The sequence below is a fragment of the Hyperolius riggenbachi genome, chromosome 5, assembly GCF_040937935.1.
Source record: "Hyperolius riggenbachi isolate aHypRig1 chromosome 5, aHypRig1.pri, whole genome shotgun sequence".
Taxonomy (NCBI): Eukaryota; Metazoa; Chordata; class Amphibia; order Anura; family Hyperoliidae; genus Hyperolius; species Hyperolius riggenbachi.
In genome coordinates, this window is record NC_090650.1 from 173,790,012 (window position 1) to 173,811,383 (window position 21,372).

Sequence of the window (21,372 nt, forward strand, 5' to 3'; positions counted from 1 at the left end):
TGCTTGGGCCTTGCATTCTCATTAACCCCTTATTATACATGAGAATGTCCTCTCTTCGTTCTCCTAGGACGGAATGGCAACCTAGGATCACCATCAGCATGGTACACTTCATTATAAAAGCACCACCCTGGGAAAGAAAAACATTAGCACTTTGCATTATGCTTTGCTCCGACAATTTTGTTAGTCTCTTTCCGATTTCAGGAATCTCGTGGTTTAGTCTCTTTCCAATTTCAGGAATCTCGTGTTTTAGTCTCTTTCCGATTTCAGGAATCTCGTGTTTTAGTCTCTTTCCGATTTCAGGAATCTCGTGTTCCTCCAAGCTTAGATTGGCATCTGGAACCTTTCGCTTATCCGACTGACATCTCCATCTTTGCTGCCAGCACTGCAGCTGTCTCAATTCCATATTGCCAAACACCTGAAATCGAAATACAAACAAATCAATTCTTATTAATGATTTGGGATTCGCCCTGCGGCTTGTACTCTTTACACTTTAAATTGATCAATATATATCGTAATTGATCTCGTTGCTTTATGGTTCTCCTGAACTCTGTTTACTCTTATTGGTAGATTGGAGTTAAACTTCACCCCCCTACCTCAGTACTATCTTCAGTACTTACCTGTTTAAAATATGCTCCCGCGGACTTCACCTATGGAAGCTCGCTTCACCTTTGGAAGCTCTCCCCCATTGCAGCTCACTCCACATCCCCCCTTATCTGTCCATGCGCGGCCGTCGCATGCACAGATTACGGATGCCACACCTGATGCTGCTTTGCAGGTGAGCCTGCAATGCTCTTACTCATTATCGCATTTACTTGTCTAGAACTTCATCGCGATACCAGCTCTGCTAGAAGTTCTGTGTGTTGTACCCTCTGACCAATGTTTGCCGTGCCACCACCTAAACTACCAAAAAAAACTGGCTGCCTCCCTGTAGGAAGGAGCACTTTGCACTTAAACTACACAGGGTGCAGGGCTAAGCATACCAGCGTCACATGCCTGTATGCAGATCCCTGAATGCCCACATGGAAGGTAGTCACATGGCAAACAGCGTACTGATACACTGTCACTCTGTAAACGGCAATGCTATCATCTGTATAATTGCCCCATGAACTGTTGTCAGTCCTTGTTCTTTGTGCTACAATTGATAAGAGCTGGAAAAACATATTTGACCAATCAGTGGACGAAAAAAAACGCACACAAAACAGCTCCAGCCCAGCATAGACCTCTCAGTCCAGCTCTGGTCCTATTCACGACAAAACCGGAAAAAACGTTACCGCTCTGCAGAAGCGGCGACGGAAACCCGAATTGGTCAACTCCCTTTTTTCCAACTCCGGCACCCCCTTTGATGCGCTGTCCCCCTTTCCTTCTATTGGGAACTCATGCTGCACCACGCATTAAGGTGCCTCACTTACAGGAATAATCCCATAAGCAACACAGTACAGACCTATTTCCGATCTGTACTGCTCCGTGTGTCCCTGCACCGAGCTGGGAAACACTTCCTATTCTGGCATTCCTGTCCATGGACTCTGGGAAAAACTCTGGGGAAATACTTTGAGAACCGAGACACACAGGAGAACGTCTCTGTATTTCTACCCCCCTTCCTTTCAGCTGCTCTGCCCGGAGCCGCGAGCACAGCCTGACGTGACGTGGATCCCCCCAGCCCCTCCTCCCCCCTGCCATGACGTGTGGGGGCCATGACTCACGGGGGCGGGCTCTCTCCACTGCCGCCATTTTGAGTCCTGGACTGCCAGCCAAGATGGCTGCTCCCATAGCAGCCTCTCGTTCCTATAGACCTAGGAGAGAGAACAAAATACAAACAAACATTTTTTTTTTTTTTTTTTTTTTATGCCTAGTCACACACAGCATCTATCCACAGTGTACAAAAATCAGCCTCAGCATTCCTTCACGTCTCAGCTGTAATCCGAACTGCAATCAGACATACGGATCCCCAGAGACGTAGGAATCTTTCTCACTCTATCACAGACATAACTAAGAACCGCCCGAGCGAGCTATACGACTCCAAACCACTGTAACTGTTTTAACTGTTAACATCCCAGCTCGAACTTCAACACAATACAGACATTGAAAAAACATGTTAGCAGCAGCACCGACTGGAAATGCGAGAAACGTGCAGAACATCTCACAAACAGAAAGACACTCGCTTTCCTCCTCTCTCCCCTCTCTCCCCCCCATCCAGCCCCAACAGACTGAAGCACCGCTGGCCTATCTCCTGCTGCGGGGGACCCCCCCCCTTTTTCCCAGCCTCTGTAGAGACGGGGAGAGAAGAGAAGAGAAAAAAAACTTCTTGCCAGCACAAACATGCCTGAGACAAATGCAGAGATAACCACTCCGTAAATATACAACACAGGAAGCTTGAATCTGAAGAGGGAGAAAAAAAAAACCAAGCACATAAACCAGACTCCCCCCTCCCACCATGCATGGGAGAGATGAGAAGCCCGCAGCCACCATGCTGCACTTAACACAGAATGTACACATTAACACATTAACCTCTCCTTGTTATAATACCCAAATACAACACAGATAAGGCCATACAACAACGTAAACAAACTTGCCTGAGCAGCAGATTCTTCGCAATTCACCAGCATTCCGCAACTTTTCCCACGAAACCTCTGTGGACACCGGAACGTCAGTGGGGGGCATCCACCTTCCCCCACAGCGGATCAATCTCCAGCGGCAGTTGCGAGCAGCCGTAGCCTCGGAGAGTTCCTTCTGACCCAGGTTTTTAGGCTTGTAACTGTGTGCACATGCAGTTACAGTGTAACGTCCAAGAGTTTCGCCGCTGATTTTTCGAATCGCTGCCGTGTGCTTGACTCCCGCACACTTCCCACACCACTTATCAGTATCAGCTTGATAAGCTTTACCGTCTGCGTCCGTCTATTCCGCTTGTCTTGCTGTGGAATATCCTGAAAACTTCTTTTTCGGCCCCGGCCCGTCCACCTGTTTTGCTAAACAGGGAAGGGTTTAACGGCACCACTGTTATAAACTGTTCTTATCACCTTGCTTCGACACCATCGTCTCACAGACCGTGAGATCACTTGACTCTCCACACAGCAAACAGGATATAGACTTGCTCAGGCTTCTTTCAATGTTTCCGTTATTTATTCAAGTCACAGGAATACAGATAGATACATTCATCATATCCTAGCCATGCCAATCTTCATGTTGCGTTATAAGCTCATGATTAGACTCCCTCTTGAAGTCAATCAGGTACCTTCTTCCTAACTACGTTACACTAAACTACCTATGTACAGCAAACATTATATCAGATTACATAAAGGAATAACATGCTTAGAGGTCCAAGTCGGCCTTGCGAGCTAGTGCGGAAGGAAGAAGCAGAAGTGAGTTCTCCATTGCTCGCTCCAGATTTAATACCGGCTAGGAAAGAGTTAAATATGACATCATCTTCGCCACCCCCTAAATAAGTCTATTGGTGGACTCACTTGTGGTGTCATCATACACACCTACTCGATTAATAATCGATGAGGCACTTGACCCAGATGCGGGAATGTGAATGTTTAGTAAATATGGCCAATGTTTACTGTTCCTGTCCTGTAAGTGGAGGTCAGAGTAAACCGATGGCCTTCTCTTAGGAACATGTTCTCAGTATCTGCGTGTATCTTCTGCTACACGCAGACCCTGAGATGCCTCTGTCTATTTTAAAGGCATACACTGTGGACAAGCCTTTTACATAAAACTCAGGCCAAGTAACTGAGGCCTACTTAAATTATAACAGACAGGATCACTGAACAGTCCATATTGCAGGGCAAAACCATGGAAGCACCTGCTGGACAGCATAATGATTCTGTGACCTGAGTTTCCTTGGAGAAATCTACTGCACAATTCATGGTACAGGGCAAATTCACTGGAACATTTTCTGAACAAGGTAATAATTCTACGATTTCAGGTTCACATAGCAGATGCTCTGAGCTATTCACGAAACTAGAGCGAGGTGTAGAGACAGGAAGATCAAGACACAAAGTTTGTGCATCTGAAGCACTATTCAATTGTAAAATTGGAAAATTCAGATGCTGGGGTTCTGAGGTTTCTAGACAGGATTGCTGGGACTCAGAAACTAATGTAGTGCATCTATTGGCATCTGCTGGATCAGACAGGAGTTGAACTTTATTAACACAGGTAAATTCTACAGAAGTGTTTGCAGAGGCAGGCAAAGATTTTCTAATGTCTGTTTCACTGAACAAAGACTCATGAGTACTGGCTAGGCTGGACTCAGAAGTCAGCAGGACCTCTGGATTCTCTGCTGAGAAATTTGTGCAGGGCAAAGTTAAGAAAGTATCAGTGGCTTCTGTTTTACTGGGAAGTAACACTGAGTTATCCATGGTACAGGGTGGAGTTACAGGAACATTCACAAGACATGGCAGGGACTCAGTAACTGGAGAAGTGGGACAGTCTCCAATTGACAGCGTGTCTTCCCTGGTATCAACTGATTGAATCGCATAAAAATCGTCCAAAATCATCTTCCACACATCGATCAATGGAGCCACAAAGTCATACCCACACACACCAGTTTTTATTAGGTTATAGGCAGACTTAATGCATGCATTCAATACTAATTCACTTTTTGCACTGTAAAACTGACAAAATGAACTTGCATCTTTCTTCCATTCATAGACCAGGGCTTCCATCTCTCCTTTCTCAAATGGAGGATCCCATGCATATTTAACAGCTGAGCATTCCGGCTGATCAGAGTTTGCAAATGTGTTAGTGGCAGAAACATACATTGGGTTATTTAGCAGGTGATTGGCCGATTTCTTATTTCTAAGGATCTCCAATACCTGTAGCAAGTGTTGAACTGTAGTGTATGCAAATTTCCCTTGCTGCACGAATAAATTGATCTGTTCAATACTCTGTAATATATCTTCATAATCATATTCAGATAATTCATTTAAACAAGAACTTTTATTTTCCCTGGCTAGCAATGAAAGTTCATTAGTAGTTTCATAGGTCCATTTGACTCCCCTGAATGGTGACTGAATTTCATTATCTGCTACTGGCGGAGTCTCATTACAGATCTGATGCGCAGTCGCCAAGGGCAACGACTCCGCTGATTGTAACGCTTTTCTTTTGGAGCGTTTACGTTTGGCTTTAGACCCTGCTGCCTTAGCAGAAGAAAAGTTATCAGAACAATTATCTGCTTGCTGATTATTTTTGTAGGCAGTAGAAGGAGCAGCTGATTGACAAGCTGCCAGGAGCTTATCAAAAGGGCTAGGCAAATCGGTTTTGCGCAGCCAGTTATGGATCACAAACGCTAGAAATTCCAGTGGTCTCTCTTTTAAATTGGTATGATCCAAGACATCGTAGGCCCACTGAAACAATCTTCCCTTAAATAAAACATAAACTAGCTGGGGGGCCCACGTTGAAACAGGAGTAGCCTGGAGCTCGGGATTGGCCAGGAACCTGGTACATTCAGAAAAAAACTCATTTTCTGTTTCAGAATTGAGTTTCTCAAATTTCTTAAAGGAACAGGAACCATAACAAACAGTGTCATTTTTGCTGGGAACCCCCCCCCCCCCCACAATGGGGATTGGTAATGGGGCTACCATAATGTTAAGCTTGGAGGTGTAATCTCCACCGTCAGCATGCAACACATAAGCTGACGTGAAGGAGGTACACACACCAGCACAAGGAATCAGGATATCCCCAGTTTAGTGGAGGAGAGGACTGACTCCAATAGGAGATTGTGGTGCACAGAGCCGGTGCAGATCCGAACAGCCACAAACAACACTTTCGTAATAACGTCTCAGCGCAAGTAGTGCTGAGACGCATAAACCAGGACTGAGGAGATTAGGACAGGTAGACAGAATGAACGCTTGCTTAACTAGCCACTACTTAGTGACAGCAAGCGTCCACAATAAAACAGACTGGAATGAGGTAGCCAATGCGTTTGCAGCGATGGCGTGCCTCACCAAGACAGGACAGAATAGTCAGGAAATAGCAGGATCAAGATAGATGAACGTAACACAGATAAATATACAATAAGTATGATTTCCTAGCTTATTACAATTACAGCTATCAATGAAACTATTTGTAACGTCTGACTAACATATGTATATATCGGCAATGAACCGATATATGACATAAGCAGGAACTCTGACTAAGACTGGAGTAATACAGGGAACAGGACTCAGAAGGACTCGCTATCTCTTCGCAGAGATGAACGCAATCCACAAACAGGACCAGGAACAGGATAACTAGCTCAGCGTGCTGGAACGCTGACTAACGGAACACAGGATATAAACAGTTCGTGTACGTATATATCAGCGACACTGATGTATCAACGTAACACGAATACAAGGAAAATAATAAACGTGCAAGTATGCGTATATATTGGCGATGAACCAATATATGACACAAGACAAGCAAAGTAACAACTTCTAGAAACAAGAGCAGAACTAGGAGGACTCGCTGACCCCTTCGCAGGAGTCAGCGCAGTCCACACGGACTAGGAACGAGGTGGGGCACGGGCAGAGTAACAGACAGGATCTGAGACTATGGTAGCCCATGAGGCATTGCAGGAAGCAGTTCTTTATACTGAGGTCATCCAATGGGAGCAGACCTGCAGATTCCCACACAAGTGAATGGTAATTAATCACAGGCTGATAGCAGGAAAAGGCAGACAATGATATGCAGCCTGCAGGAACGGGATTGCCCCTCCATTGCAGCAGACAATGTTTGTTTACACAAAAGCATATTAAACTGTCATTAACTTCAGAGCGACTGCAGATGGAATCAGCAACTAGTTTAAGTGCAAACCAAACTATGCAAGCAAATGCATGTAATGACATTAGAACTGCTTGGTTTGCAATACCACTGCAGTCAGCAGTAAACGCTGCAGAAGCGATCATAACACATTTTGACCTGTCTGGCTCTTTCTTCAAGCAGTTTTGGAACATTGTGTTTGTACCGTGGATCCAGAAGGGTATAAACCCAGTAATTGGTGTTGTCCAGAATGCGCACAATGCGTGGGTCGCGTTCAATGCAGTCCTAGACCGAAGAGGTCATAGCCTAGGGTCACAAAACCTGTTTATTTGGGCAATTTCAATGGTGGCAAGTCTGACGTACATAAATCGCAGCAATGGCCGTTAGCAACGTCTGAATCTCACGAAATGTCTCATGCAGGTAGAAGACATATTGTTAGACTTGGGCTCCAAAGATGGGTTCCCTACATCTCTGCAAACCAGAGTTACAGGGCTCCAAATTTGGTAAAATCCCCCATAGGCTTTCATTGGGCCTCCTATTTACAGTTCCAAAATCTCACATCTTTTCAAAGGGCAATTACTCAGCAGTGGCAAATTTTCTAGCATTGTAGGGACCCTTAGGATGAACATGACTGGTGAGTTTCGGGCCCCTAGGCCAAAGAGGTCATAGCCTAGAGTCACAAAAACCTGTTTATTTGGGCTATTTCAATGGTAGTGATGGTGACGTACATAAATCGCAGCAATGGCCGTTAGCAAAGTCTGAATCTCACGAAATGTCTCATGCAGGTAGAAGACATATTGTTAGACTTGGATTCCAAAGATGGGGTCCCTACATCTCTGCAAACCAGAGTTACAGGGGTCCAAAATTGGTAAAATCCCCCATAGGATTTCATTGCCTCCCTATTTCACTTTCCAAAATCTCACATCTTTTCAAAGGGCAATGGCTCAGCAGTACCAAATTTTCTAGCATTGTAGGGACCCTTAGGGGGATCATGACTGGTGAGTTTTGCCACTGCTGAGCCATTGCCCTTTGAAATGGTGTGAGATTTTGGAACGGTAAATAGGAGGCCCAATGAAAGCCTATGGGGGATTTTACCAATTTTGGACCCCTGTAACTCTGGTTTGCAGAGATGTAGGGACCCCATCTTTGGAATCCAAGTCTAACAATATGTCTTCTACCTGCATGAGACATTTCGTGAGATTCAGACGTTGCTAACGGCCATGGCTGAGATTTATTTACGCCACCATCACTACCATTGAAATAGCCCAAATAAACAGGTTTTTGTGACCCTAGGCTATGACCTCTTTGGCCTAGGGGCCCGAAACTCACCAGTCATGTTCCCCCTAAGGGTCCCTACAATGCTAGAAAATTTGGTACTGCTGAGCCATTGCCCTTTGAAAAGATGTGAGATTTTGGAAAGTGAAATAGGGAGGCAATGAAATCCTATGGGGGATTTTACCAATTTTGGACCCCTGTAACTCTGGTTTGCAGAGATGTAGGGACCCCATCTTTGGAATCCAAGTCTAACAATATATCTTCTACCTGCATGAGACATTTCGTGAGATTCAGACTTTGCTAACGGCCATTGCTGCGATTTATGTACGTCACCATCACTACCATTGAAATAGCCCAAATAAACAGGTTTTTGTGACCCTAGGCTATGACCTCTTTGGCCTAGGGGCCCGAAACTCACCAGTCATGTTCCCCCTAAGGGTCCCTACAATGTTAGAAAATTTGCCACTGCTGAGTAATTGCCCTTTGAAAAGATGTGAGATTTTGGAACTGTAAATAGGAGGCCCAATAAAAGCCTATGGGGGATTTTACCAAATTTGGACCCCTGTAACTCTGGTTTGCAGAGATGTAGGGAACCCATCTTTGGAGCCCAAGTCTAACAATATGTCTTCTACCTGCATGAGACATTTCGTGAGATTCAGACGTTGCTAACGGCCATTGCTGCGATTTATGTACGTCAGACTCGCCACCATTGAAATTGCCCAAATAAACAGGTTTTGTGACCCTAGGCTATGACCTCTTCGGCCTAGGACTGCATTGAACGCGACCCACGCATTGTGCGCATTCTGGACAACACCAATTACTGGGTTTATACCCTTCTGGATCTACGGTACAAACACAATGTTCCAAAACTGCTTGAAGAAAGAGCCAGACAGGTCAAAATGGAAGAATACCAGCAGGCCCTTGTGGAGACTTTAGAGAGGAGATTGACATCCTCCCCCTCCTCTAGCCAGTTGTACGCCGACAGACTGACTTCCGCAAACCCAGGACGACCAGGAGGGCAGCAAACAACACAAGCCGCAGCTAGTGCCCAAAAGGGAATGGTATCGGCAGTGTCCTTGGAGTGGGAAAATTTTCTGACACCCATGCAGCAGCACACAGAACAGCAAGCGTGCAGATCCACCTCCAACACCGATCGCCTGGAGAAGATGGTCAAGGACTACATGTCAGATGGCGTAGCTGTGTTGAACAATCCATCTGCACCCTTCAACTATTGGGTATCGAAGCTAGACACCTGGCACAAACTGGCAATGTACGCAATAGAGGTGCTGGCTTGCCCGGCAGCCAGCGTTATGTCGGAACGCTGTTTCAGTGCTGCCGGAGGCATCGTCACAGATCGGCGGCGTATCCTCCTCTCCACAGAAAATGCAGACCGTCTGACTCAAATTAAAATGAATCAATCCTGGATTGGAAACGACTACGCAACACTCCCGGACCCCAACCAAGTAACATGAACAATGAACATCTGTGATGGGTTAGCGTTTCCGGTCCCTGTTTATTGAACCTCTCATCTGTATTACATTTATGACTGCATGGCGACAAAATGCAAATTGCTATCCGCACGCTTCTTGTCCTCATGCAAGGCCTGGGTTGTTGTGTCTCAAAGCGTGGCCTTCTCCTCCTGCGCCGCCCTCCTCCTGTTCCATCACGTGTGCTGCTGCTGGGCTAGCGTTACCGGTCCCTTTTCCTGGAACCTCTTATATGTATTACATTTATGACTGCATGGCGACAAAATGCAAATTGCTATCCGCACGCTTCTTGTCCTCATGCAAAGCCTGGGTTGTTGTGTCTCAAAGCGTGGCCTTCTCCTCCTGCGCCACCCTCCTCCTGTTCCATCACGTGTGCTGCTGCTGGGTTAGCGTTACCGGTCCCTTTTCCTGGAACCTCTTATATGTATTACATTTATGACTGCATGCCGACAAAAAGCATGTTGCCTGTGCAAAGAAAACAGACATTTCCCGCATTTAAAAGACAGTTTTCCCTTTGAAACTTTAAAATCGATTTTCTCAAAAACTATAAGCTCTTTTTGCTAAATTTTTTTTCCTCTTGTACCTACTCCCAAGGTGCACATACCCTGTAAATTTGGGGTATGTAGCATGTAAGGAGGCTTTACAAAGCACAAAAGTTCGGGTCCCCATTGACTTCCATTATGTTCGGAGTTCGGGTCGAACACCCGAACATCGCGGCCATGTTCGGCCTGTTCGGCCCGAACATCTAGATGTTCGCCCAACACTAGCTGCAGCCAGGCTGCCTGGTGTCAAGCTGTAACTAGCTTCCTGGGACCTCCCTGTATGAAAAGGACCTTTTGGTTCCTTTAATTAACATCTGAATGTGAGTTTACACCTCTGGCTAACAAGTCACAGGCACCAGGCTTCATGAAAAGAACTCTGCTGCTCTTATGAAGACAGCCGAGACCCTCCAGGCTGGACTGCCTGGTATCCACAGACACGAGATTCTGATTTGGCAGTGCAACGGCATTTGAGGCAAGAAAGCGATTGCGGCCGCGTTTTCGTTTCTCACGGCTGTTCCGTGACATATGCGTTTCTGCAAAACGCCTCCCGCTCTGGTGTGCACCACCCCATTGAAATACATTACCTTAGCGTTTCCACATCCACAATCGGATCTGAAAACACAACCAAACCTCTCTGGTGTGCACTAGGCCACAGAGTTTGTATGCTCTCCCTATGTCTGTGTGGGTTTCCTCTGGGCACTCCCGTTTCCCCCTACATCCCAAAAAGATACGGATAAGTTAAAGTGGTATAAAACCCAGCATTTCTTCTTTGCTCTTAAAGATTATTTACAACATATATTATATTATTTTTTTTTTTAGCAGAACAGCATTCAAAGGGGTAAAACCTAGGACTTACTTTTTCAATAGCAAGCTACATGCAGGGAGATCCAGATCCGCATCTTGTGTTTACTTAATTGTAGCAGAGAGAAATGTAAACATTTTCTAACTGTGCAGAAGCTTCTTCTAAAGTGTCCTGAACTGAACGCTGCTCAGAAATCATCACTGGTACATTACAATATAAATACATGAGTAATAAATAAAATGCAGAGGCAGCTTTCAGAGCAAATAAAACTGTACTTTTGGGAACTTGTAATTTCTAAATGAATACTAATAATTATGCACAAAAGCAAACATGATAACTGTATGGGATATAAAAGGAGGAAAACACATTTTTATTAAATATAATGTCAGAATTTAATACCGCTTTAATTGGCTTGCCCCTAAAAATTGGCCCTACACAATATAGACAAATGACTATGGTAGGAATTAGATTAAGAGCCCCTCTGAAGAACAGTTAAGTGACAAGACAATATACTCTGTGCAGCACTGCGTAAGACGTCACTATATAAAATAATAATAATACTAATACACCCTCGGTTGGGGCCTTTACCAGACCTGGGAGCTTGATATACAGTGGCTTGCAAAAGTATTCAGCCCCCTTGAAGTTTTCCACATTTTGTCATATTACTGCCACAAACATGAATCAATTTTATTGGAATTCCACATGAAAGACTAAAACAAAGTGGTGTACACCTGAGAAGTAGAACGAAAATCATACATGATTCCAAACATTTTTTACAAATCAATAACTGCAAAGTGTGGTGTGCGTAATTATTCAGCCCCCTGAGTCAATACTTTGTAGAACCACCTTTTGCTGTAATTACAGCTGCTAGTCTTTTAGGGTTTGTCTCTACCAGCTTTGCACATCTAGAGACTGAAATCCTTGCCCATTCTTCTTTGCAAAACTGCTCCAGCTCAGTCAGATTAGATGGACAGTGTTTGTGAACAGCAGTTTTCAGATCTTGCCACAGATTCTTGATTGGATTTAGATCTGGACTTTGACTGGGCCATTCTAACACATGGATATGTTTTGTTTTAAACCATTTCATTGTTGCCCTGGCTTTATGTTTAGGGTCGTTGTCCTGCTGGAAGGTGAACCTCTGCCCCAGTCTCAAGTCTTTTGCAGACTCCAAGAGGTGTTCTTCCAAGATTGCCCTGTATTTGGCTCCATCCATCTTCCTATCAACTTTGACCAGCTTCCCTGCTGAAGAGAAGCACCCCCAGAGCATGATGCTGCCACCACCATACTTGACAGTCGGGATGGTGTGTTCTGAGTGATGTGCAGTGTTAGTTTTCTGTCACACATAGCGTTTTGAAATTTTGGCCAAAAAGTTCCATTTTGGTCTCATTTGACCAGAGCACCTTCTTCCACATGTTTGCTGTGTCCCTCACACTGCTTGTGGCAAACTGCAAACGGGACTTCTTATGCTTTTCTGTTAACAATGGCTTTCTTCTTGTCACTCTTCCATAAGAACCAACTTTGTGCAGTGCATGACTAATAGTTGTCCTATGGACAGATTCCCCCACCTGAGCTGTAGATCTCTGCAGCTTGTCCAGAGTCACCATGGGCCTCTTGGCTGCATTTCTGATTAGTGCTCTTCTTGTTTGGCCTGTGAGTTTAGGTGGACGGCCTTGTCTTGGTAGGTTTACAGTTGTGCCATACTCCTTCCATTTCTGAATGGTCGCTTGAACAGTGCTCCGTGGGATGTTCAAGGTTTGGAAATCTTTTTGTAGCCTAAGCCTGCTTTGAATTTCTCAATAACTTTATCCCAGACCTGTCTGGGGTGTTCTTTGGACTTCATGGTGTTGTTGCTCCCAAAATCCTTTTAGACAACCTCTGAGGCCGACACAGAGCAGCTGTACTTGTACTGACATTAGATTACACACAGGTGCACTCTATTTAGTCATTAGCATTCATCAGGCAATGTCTATGGGCAACTGACTGCACGCAGATCAAAGGGGGCTGAATAATTACGCACACCCCACTTTGCAGTTATTGATTTGTAAAAAAATGTTTGGAATCATGCATGAGTTTCGCTCCACTTCTCACGTGTACACCACTTTGTTTTGGTCTTTGATGTGAAATTCCAATAAAATTGATTAATGTTTGTGGCAGTTATGTGACAAAATGTGGAAAACTTCAAGGGGGCCGAATACTTTTGCAAGTTATATATATATGTATATATATATATATATATATATATATATATATATATATGCTGCACAGTGGTGTAGTGCTTAGCTGGTTCCACGATTGGAATCCTGGTTTTCCTGCCACTTCCCAAAAACATACAGATAAGTTAACTGGCTTCCCCTTAAATTGGCCCTAGGCTACGATACATACACAGACATATGACTATGGTCTGAGGGACAGTTTAATGACAAGACAATATAATCTGTACAGCGCTGTGGAATATGTTGGCGCTGTATAAATAAATAATAATAATGTAATAATTAAATAATATAAATTAATAAATAATTAAATATAAATAATACAAATAATAATAATATAATTTTGTGGGCTATATATTTACTTTTTGAACTTGCCCTGCTTCTGGGATAATGTAATGTGAATCCTCACCCCCTTCCGTGACGTGTGGCCTCACTCCCCCTTCCTTAAAAAAAGAAAAGCACAGTACTAGCCTGGCCATCAACAAGTATTAACGTGTAACTGAGATGGGTTGTATTGGTGTATTTATACTTACCTGGAGATTCCTCCAGCCCCATGAGGTGCATGGGCTACCTAACTGTCCTTTCCTGCTGCTCCATTCTCTTGTAATCCCCTCGGTAATCTGGGCAGTCCTTGGCTGTACAACAAGCACATGCGCAGAAACGCCTGGCCAGTTAACCGGGGGGAGGTGGATTACAAGAGAATGGAGCGGTCAGAGAGCACGGCAAGGAAGCCCCAGGTAAGTATGTACCAAAAACACACCAATACAACCCATCTCATGTGTCCTATAAAGTTAAGATGGTTTCCTCTGGGCACTCTGGTTTCCTCCCACAACTCAAAAACATACAGATAAGTTATCTGCTTCTCTCCTTATTTTTTCCTTTCTAGTCAGTCTTATGTCCTACCATATTATTATGTATTAATACAGCACTGCCATCTTCTGCAGCACTTTACAGAGTACATAGTCATGTTACTGATTGTCCTCAGAGGAGCTCACAATCTAATTCCTACCATAGTCACAGTCTAATGTCCTACCATATTATTAGTATTATTCATTTATATAGCTCTGGTATCTTCAGCAGTACTTTACAGAGTATATAGTCCTGTCGCTCACTGTCATTCATCAATTTAATCAGTAACCCTAACCTGATACTTAATTTTATCCCCTTTCCCCTAATTTTAATTTCAAATTCTTAGCCTCACCCTGAATTGCCCAAGAGCTTTGCCTTTAATCTTCTCTAACCTTATTAATGTTTCTTTTACCTAACTTTAACTCCTTTTTGTGTGAATGCCTAACCCTGACCAATCAGTATTGCTAACCTCTTTCCTTTCTCATGTCCGGTAACTCTATTCTAACCCTGCTGTCGTCATGGGGCAGCTGGTGATAGTGGGCCTTGGGTGGTAAAAAGTACAAATCCAGCCATGCTGCTGGTGGGTACACCAGAATCTCTGCAGTAAGCCATCCAGCCCTGAGCTCGGTATCACCGTCACCCAGGCCAGCATCACCACAGCATAACCACTAGCCAGGCTAGCACAGTATCACCACCAGCCCACAACATAACCACTAGCCAGGCTAGCACAATATCACCACCAGCCAGGCCTCAGCAACAATGCCAGTACAGCATCATCCCTAGCCAGGCCAGCACAGCATCACCACCAGCCAGGCCTCAACATAACCACCAGCCAGGCCAGTGCAGCTTCACCGCCAGCTAGACCTCAGCCTCATCACCAGCCAGGCTTCAGCATCACCACCAGCCAGGCCTTAACAATCACCACTAGCCAGGCCAGCACAGTATTACCCAGGGCTGTGGAGTCGGGGACTGCTTTATTGAAGCAGCACAAGTAACTAATTTTGATTGGTTTATTTCATTTTTGTGGACTAGGCACAGCTATTACTGTATATATACTGTATATATACATTATTTTTAATGACTATTATCTGAGAAATAGAACATTTTATCATATTTTCTATTTTAATTACAGTTACAAATTCATTAGGAGACGGAGTCGGTGCATTTTTTCCTTACTCCGACTCCAGGCACCCAAAATTGCCGGACTCCACGACTCCGACTCCGACTCCACAGCCCTGGTATTACCACCAACAAGGCCTCAGCATAACCACCAGCCAGGCCAGCACAGCATCACCTCCAGCCAGGCCAGCACAGCATCACCTCCAGCCAGGCCAAGCAGCCCAGCATACACAGCATCACCGCCAGCACAGCATCACTGCAAACCCTGCACAGCACCCAGGCCAGTCAGCCGAGGACAAGACAGAAGCCAGGTGAGGGAACTTTGCCATTTTGGGTGAAATGCTGCCTATTTATGATATTTAAGTTAAACCACTGCTAGGTTCATGTACATTTGACCACACCCATGACCATGCCCACTTTCCTATTGAATTTCCATGACCATTTTTTCTGCCACTGTACTCTCCCTTCGTGCTCAGGGGTGCTCCGGATCTCCAAGGATCCTAGCAACACCCCTGAAACTGAGCTTCGAATTGGGTACACTTTACAGCAAAGTCCAGCTTTTGCTCCCAGACAGTCCCACTCCATTCCATTCCCCTGTCCTGCACTGGTGGTGTGCCCCTTTGCACTGCTGGCCTGGCTAGGTTCATACAAACTAACCATTCACCAATGTGACAGCACAGCCCAGGCAGGAAAACCCTCTCTTCCAGAAAGTAACAGAGCAGAGGAGAGGCGCGCCACTCACAGGCAGCCGAGCGATCCCTCCACCTACTGATGTCATCGCTGGGCAAGTCTCTCACACTGGGGACTTGGCACCTGAGTGGAATGGACACACGCTAGCTCAGCTCCTGACCCGGACTTTCATAGCTTAATCCCCCGCTGTCCCCTGCCTGCAATGAGCATATCAAGCCGCTCACGCCAGCGAAGAGGATCACCCCGGGAGTCTGCATCTCATTTCAGGAGGACTGTACCTGAACCTTTTAGGTCACAGACCACAAGGAAAGCTAAAGAGGCAGCTAAGATGGTGCAGGCTCGAGCCGCTTTCCCTGCAATGTCACACTCAGAATCCTCTGACCAGGAATACGGTAGACCCGCTAAGCGGAGCAACAGTTTGACTTTCGCTGACCTAAAAACATTCTCTGGTGACATTAAAGCCACAGTTAAAGTGGCTATTGCCGAAGGGAGGGATGATATGGCAGATATACAGGATCTTCTCAAAAAATTAGCATATTGTGATAAAGTTCATTATTTTCTAGAATGTACTGATAAACATTAGACTTTCATATATTTTAGATTCAAATACACACAACTGAAGTAGTTCAAGCCTTTTATTGTTTTAATATTGATGATTTTGGCATACAGCTCATGAAAACCCAAATTTCCCATCTCAAAAAAAACAAAAATTTGCCTTCCTAAAACAGAAAGAATTTGCGATAATTCAGGTTGGAGTGAGCTCGAGATGTCTCCCAGAGCACCACTGCTGAATATATGCAAATTAACCATTGTACCCTTAGAAGCTAAACACACCTCCAGAACCGCTGGAATGCAATGATGTGTCAGCTTGTTAAATTGTACAGAGCCATAATAATCCAACATGCATACAGACTGTTTCGGATTGTTTGATCCTCATCAGTGCATGGCATGGATTAATCTGGCTCTATGGAGTAGGGCTTGTAAACCGAGAGGTACAGACTTCCCATCTCAAAAAATTAGCATATTTCATCCGACCAATAAAAGAAAAGTGTTTTTAAAACAAAAAAAATCAACCTTCAAATAATTATGTTCAGTTATGCACTCAATACTTGGTCGGGAATCCTTTTGCATAAAAGACTGCTTCAATGCGGCGTGGCATGGAGGCAATCAGCCTGTGGCACTGCTCAGGTGTTATGGAGGCCCAGGATGCTTCAATAGCGGCCTTAAGCTCATCCAGAGTGTTGAATCTTGCGTCTCTCAATTTTCTCTTCACAATATCCCACACATTGTCTATGGGGTTCAGGTCAGTAGAGTTGGCAGGCCAATTGAGCACAGTAATACCATGGTCAGTAAACCATTTACCAGTGGTTTTGGCAGTGTGAGCAGGTGCCAGGTTGTGCTAAAAAATGAAATCATTCATCTCCATAAAGCTTTTCAGCAGATGGAAGCATGAACCCACTTTTGAACCAGAAACAGCGGCAGAAGCGCCTGACCTGGGCTACAGAGAAGCAGCACTGGACTGTTGCTCAGTGCTCCAAAGTACTTTTTTTCGGATGAAAGCAACTTTTACATGTCATTCGGAAATCAAGGTGGCAGAGTCTGGAGGAAGACTGGGGAGAGGGAAATGCCAAAATGCCTGAAGTCTAGTGTCAAGTACCCACAGTCAGTGATGGTCTGAGGTGCCATGTCAGCTGCTGGTGTTGGTCCACTGTGTTTTATCAAGGACAGGGTCAATGCAGCTAGCTATCAGGAGATTTTGGAGCACTTCATGCTTCCATCTGCTGAAAAGCTTTATGGAGATGAAGATTTCATTTTTCAGCACGACCTGGCACCTGCTCACAGTGCCAAAACCACTGGTAAATCATGGTTTACTGACCATGGTATTACTGTGCTCAATTGGCCTGCCAACTCTCCTGACCTGAACCCCATAAAGAATCTGTGGGATATTGTGAAGGGAAAGTTGAGAGACGCAAGACCCAACACTCTGGATGAGCTTAAGGCCGCTATCGAAGCATCCTGGGCCTCCATAACACCTGAGCAGTGCCACAGGCTGATTGCCTCCATACCACGCCGCAATGAAGCAGTCATTTCTGCAAAAGGATTCCCGACCAAGTATTGAGTGCATAACTGAACATAATTATTTGAAGGCTGACTGTTTTTGTTTTAAAAACACTTTTCTTTTATTGGTCGGATGAAATATGCTAATTTTTTGAGATGGGAAATTTGGGTTTTCATGAGCTGTATGCCAAAATCATCAATATTAAAACAATAAAAAGCTTGAACTACTTCAGTTGTGTGTATTTGAATCTAAAATATATGAAAGTCTAATGTTTATCAGTACATTACAAAAAATAATGAACTTTATCACAATATGCTAATTTTTTGAGAAGATCCTGTAGTAGCCCACATTGCCTCTATGGAAAAAGCTTACTCCCGCCACGACACGTAGATTAAAACCTTAGCGAAAGTCTCCTACATACACAAAAACAAACTTATTGGGGGCGGAGCTTGCCATGGCAGCATAAAGAAGTGCTTTCCCAGAGCACTTCAGAGCTCTTCACTCACTGCACTAAAACCGAGACTGAGACTGTGTTTATTCTTGCTTTTTACCTGCGAATTATGTCCAGAGAGACTAAGAAGAAACCCTACAACACAATAATCCAGAAAGGAGATGATTTAATACAGTCTACACTCACAAAATTTCTGAATCCCTGCTCCACACCGAAGCAACCCAAGATGGCCGACAACACAGCGGTAAAGGGATCTAAAAACAGAGAGGACATCGCTGAAGCTACAACTCGCTCACTAAACGAGATGTGGGACTATCTGCATAGTCTTCCAACCAAAAGTGATCTGACAGAACTAGCTGACAAGAATCTGCTCTGCTACTACCAGAGCAAACCTGCAAGAGCTCCACGCAATAGTCTCTGAAAATGGCGAATGAGTTACCTCACTAGAAGCTGACATGACTGCAGTGAAAGCAGACCTGGCCGCTTTAAAAGAAGCCAACAAACAACAAACTGCAATTAACACCGCACTCCATACTGGCATGGAAGACCTGCAGAATTGTAGCAGGTGCAACAATATTAGGCTACGAGATCTCCCTGAATTGATCACCACGAGTCAGCTTACCTCCACGGTGACGGCCATCTTTAACGGCCTGCTCGGGAATCCAGATGATACTCCTATACAGCTTGACAGAATTCACCGCGCTTTACGATCAAAGCCTGCAGATAATGAACTTCCAAGGGATGTAATATGCAGAGTTCACTACGTCACCCTTAAAGATAATATAATGCAGGCGGCGAGGAAAAGAATTGAGGTGCCGTACGAAGGCAAGCAGATTGGTTTGTTTCAAGATCTAGCACCAAGTACTCTGGCGTAACGCCGAGCTCTCCAACCGCTGCTGAAGACACTTCAAGAACATGGAGCAACCTATAAGTGGGTTTCCCATTCCAAGTCCAGATCTCCTTAAAAGACAAATCTTTCATCCTCCGCACTCCAGATGACCTCCCAGAGCTATATAAGAAATTAGTTACATAGTTACATAGTTACATAGTTATTTTGGTTGAAAAAAGACATACGTCCATCGAGTTCAACCAGTATAAAGTACAACACCAGCCTACTCCCTCACATATCCCTGTTGATCCAGAGGAAGGCGAAAAAACCCTTACAAGGCATGGTACAATTAGCCCCAAAAGGGAAAAAATTCCTTCCCGACTCCAGATGGCAATCATTACCTAGTAATTGTAGCCATCGATGTCTTTCAATGCAAGGAAAGCATCTAAGCCCCCTTTAAATGCAGGTATAGAGTTTGCCATAACGACTTCCTGTGGCAATGCATTCCACATCTTAATCACTCTTACTGTAAAGAACCCTTTCTTAAATAAATGGCTAAAACGTTTTTCCTCCATGCGCAGATCATGTCCTCTAGTCCTTTGAGAAGGCCTAGGGACAAAAAGCTCATCCGCCAAGCTATTATATTGCCCTCTGATGTATTTATACATGTTAATTAGATCCCCTCTAAGGCGTCTTTTCTCTAGACTAAATAAACCCAGTTTATCTAACCTTTCTTGATAAGTGAGACCTTCCATCCCACGTATCAATTTTGTTGCTCGTCTCTGCACCTGCTCTAAAACTGCAATATCTTTTTTGTAATGTGGTGCCCAGAACTGAATTCCATATTCCAGATGTGGCCTTACTAGAGACTTAAACAAAAGCAATATTATGCTAGCATCTCGAGTTTTTCTTTCCCTTTAAATGCATCCCAAAATTTTGTTAGCTTTAGCTGCAGCTGCTTGGCATTGAGTACGATTATTTAACTTGTTGTCGATGAGTACTCCTAAGTCCTTCTCCAAGTTTGATGTCCCCAACTGTATCCCATTTATTTTGTATGGTGCTAGACCATTAGTACGTCCAAAATGCATGACTTTACATTTGTCAACATTGAATTTCATCTGCCATGTATGTGCCCATATAGCCATCCTATCCAGATCCTGTTGCAATATGACACTATCTTCCTGAGAGTTGATGATTCTGCACAATTTTGTATCATCTGCAAAAATAGCAACATTGCTTACTACTGCATCTACTAGGTCATTAATAAATAAATTGAAGAGCACTGGACCCAGAACAGACCCCTGTGGGACCCCACTGCTAACAGTCTCCCATTTTGAGTACAATCCATTGACCACAACTCTTTGTTTTCTGTCCATTAGCCAGTTCCCTATCCATGCACACAGACTCTTCCCCAGTCCTTGCATCCTCAACTTTTGCACCAGACTTTTGTGGGGAACAGTGTCAAAGGCCTTTGCAAAGTCCAAGTATATCACATCTACAGCATTCCCAATATCCATATTAGCATTCACTACCTCATAAAAGCTGAGCATGTTAGTCAAACAGGACCTGTCTTTAGTAAACCCATGTTGATGCTGAGAAATACAATTATTTTCTAATATGAAGTCATGTATAGTATCTCTTAGTAATCCCTCAAATAGTTTGCATACAACTGATGTTAAGCTTACAGGTCTATAATTTCCTGGATCAGATTTTTTGCCCTTCTTAAAGAGACACTGAAGCGAAAAAAAAATGATGATATTATGATTTGTGTGTGTAGTACAGCTAAGAAAAAAAACATGAAGATCAGATACATCAGTCTAATTGTTTCCAGTACAGGAAGAGTTGAGAAACTCCAGTTGTTATCTCTATGCAAAAAAGCTATTAAGCTCTCCGACTAACTTGGTCGTGGAGAGGGCTGTTATCTGACTTTTATTATCTCAACTGTAATTGAACTGTTTACTTTTCCTCTGGCAGAGGAGATGTCATTACTTCACAGACTGCTCTGAAAGACTCATTTTGAATGCTGTGTTGTGTAATCTGCACATATTATAGGATAATGCAATGTTAGAAAAAACACTATATGCCTGAAAATAAAAGTATGAGAATATTTTCTTTGCTGCTAATCTTCTAGTAATTATTCATAGTACACAACCAATTCATTATGTCATATTTTTTTTTTCGCTTCAGTGTCTCTTTAAATAATGGGAAAACGTGGGCTGTACGCCAATCCACTGGGACTCTGCCAGTTGCAAGAGAGTCACAAAAGATAAGATAAAGGGGTTTATCTATAACTGAACTTAATTCCCTTAGGACCCGAGGATGCA

General features: G+C 44.0%; 1 protein-coding gene across 4 annotated transcripts in view; it reads right to left on the reverse strand.

Moving 5' to 3' along the window:
• ROPN1L (rhophilin associated tail protein 1 like) overlaps positions 1-21,372 on the reverse strand; it is a 424,846-nt gene that overhangs the window by 353,915 nt on the left and 49,559 nt on the right. The gene's annotated exons all lie outside the window — the stretch shown is intronic.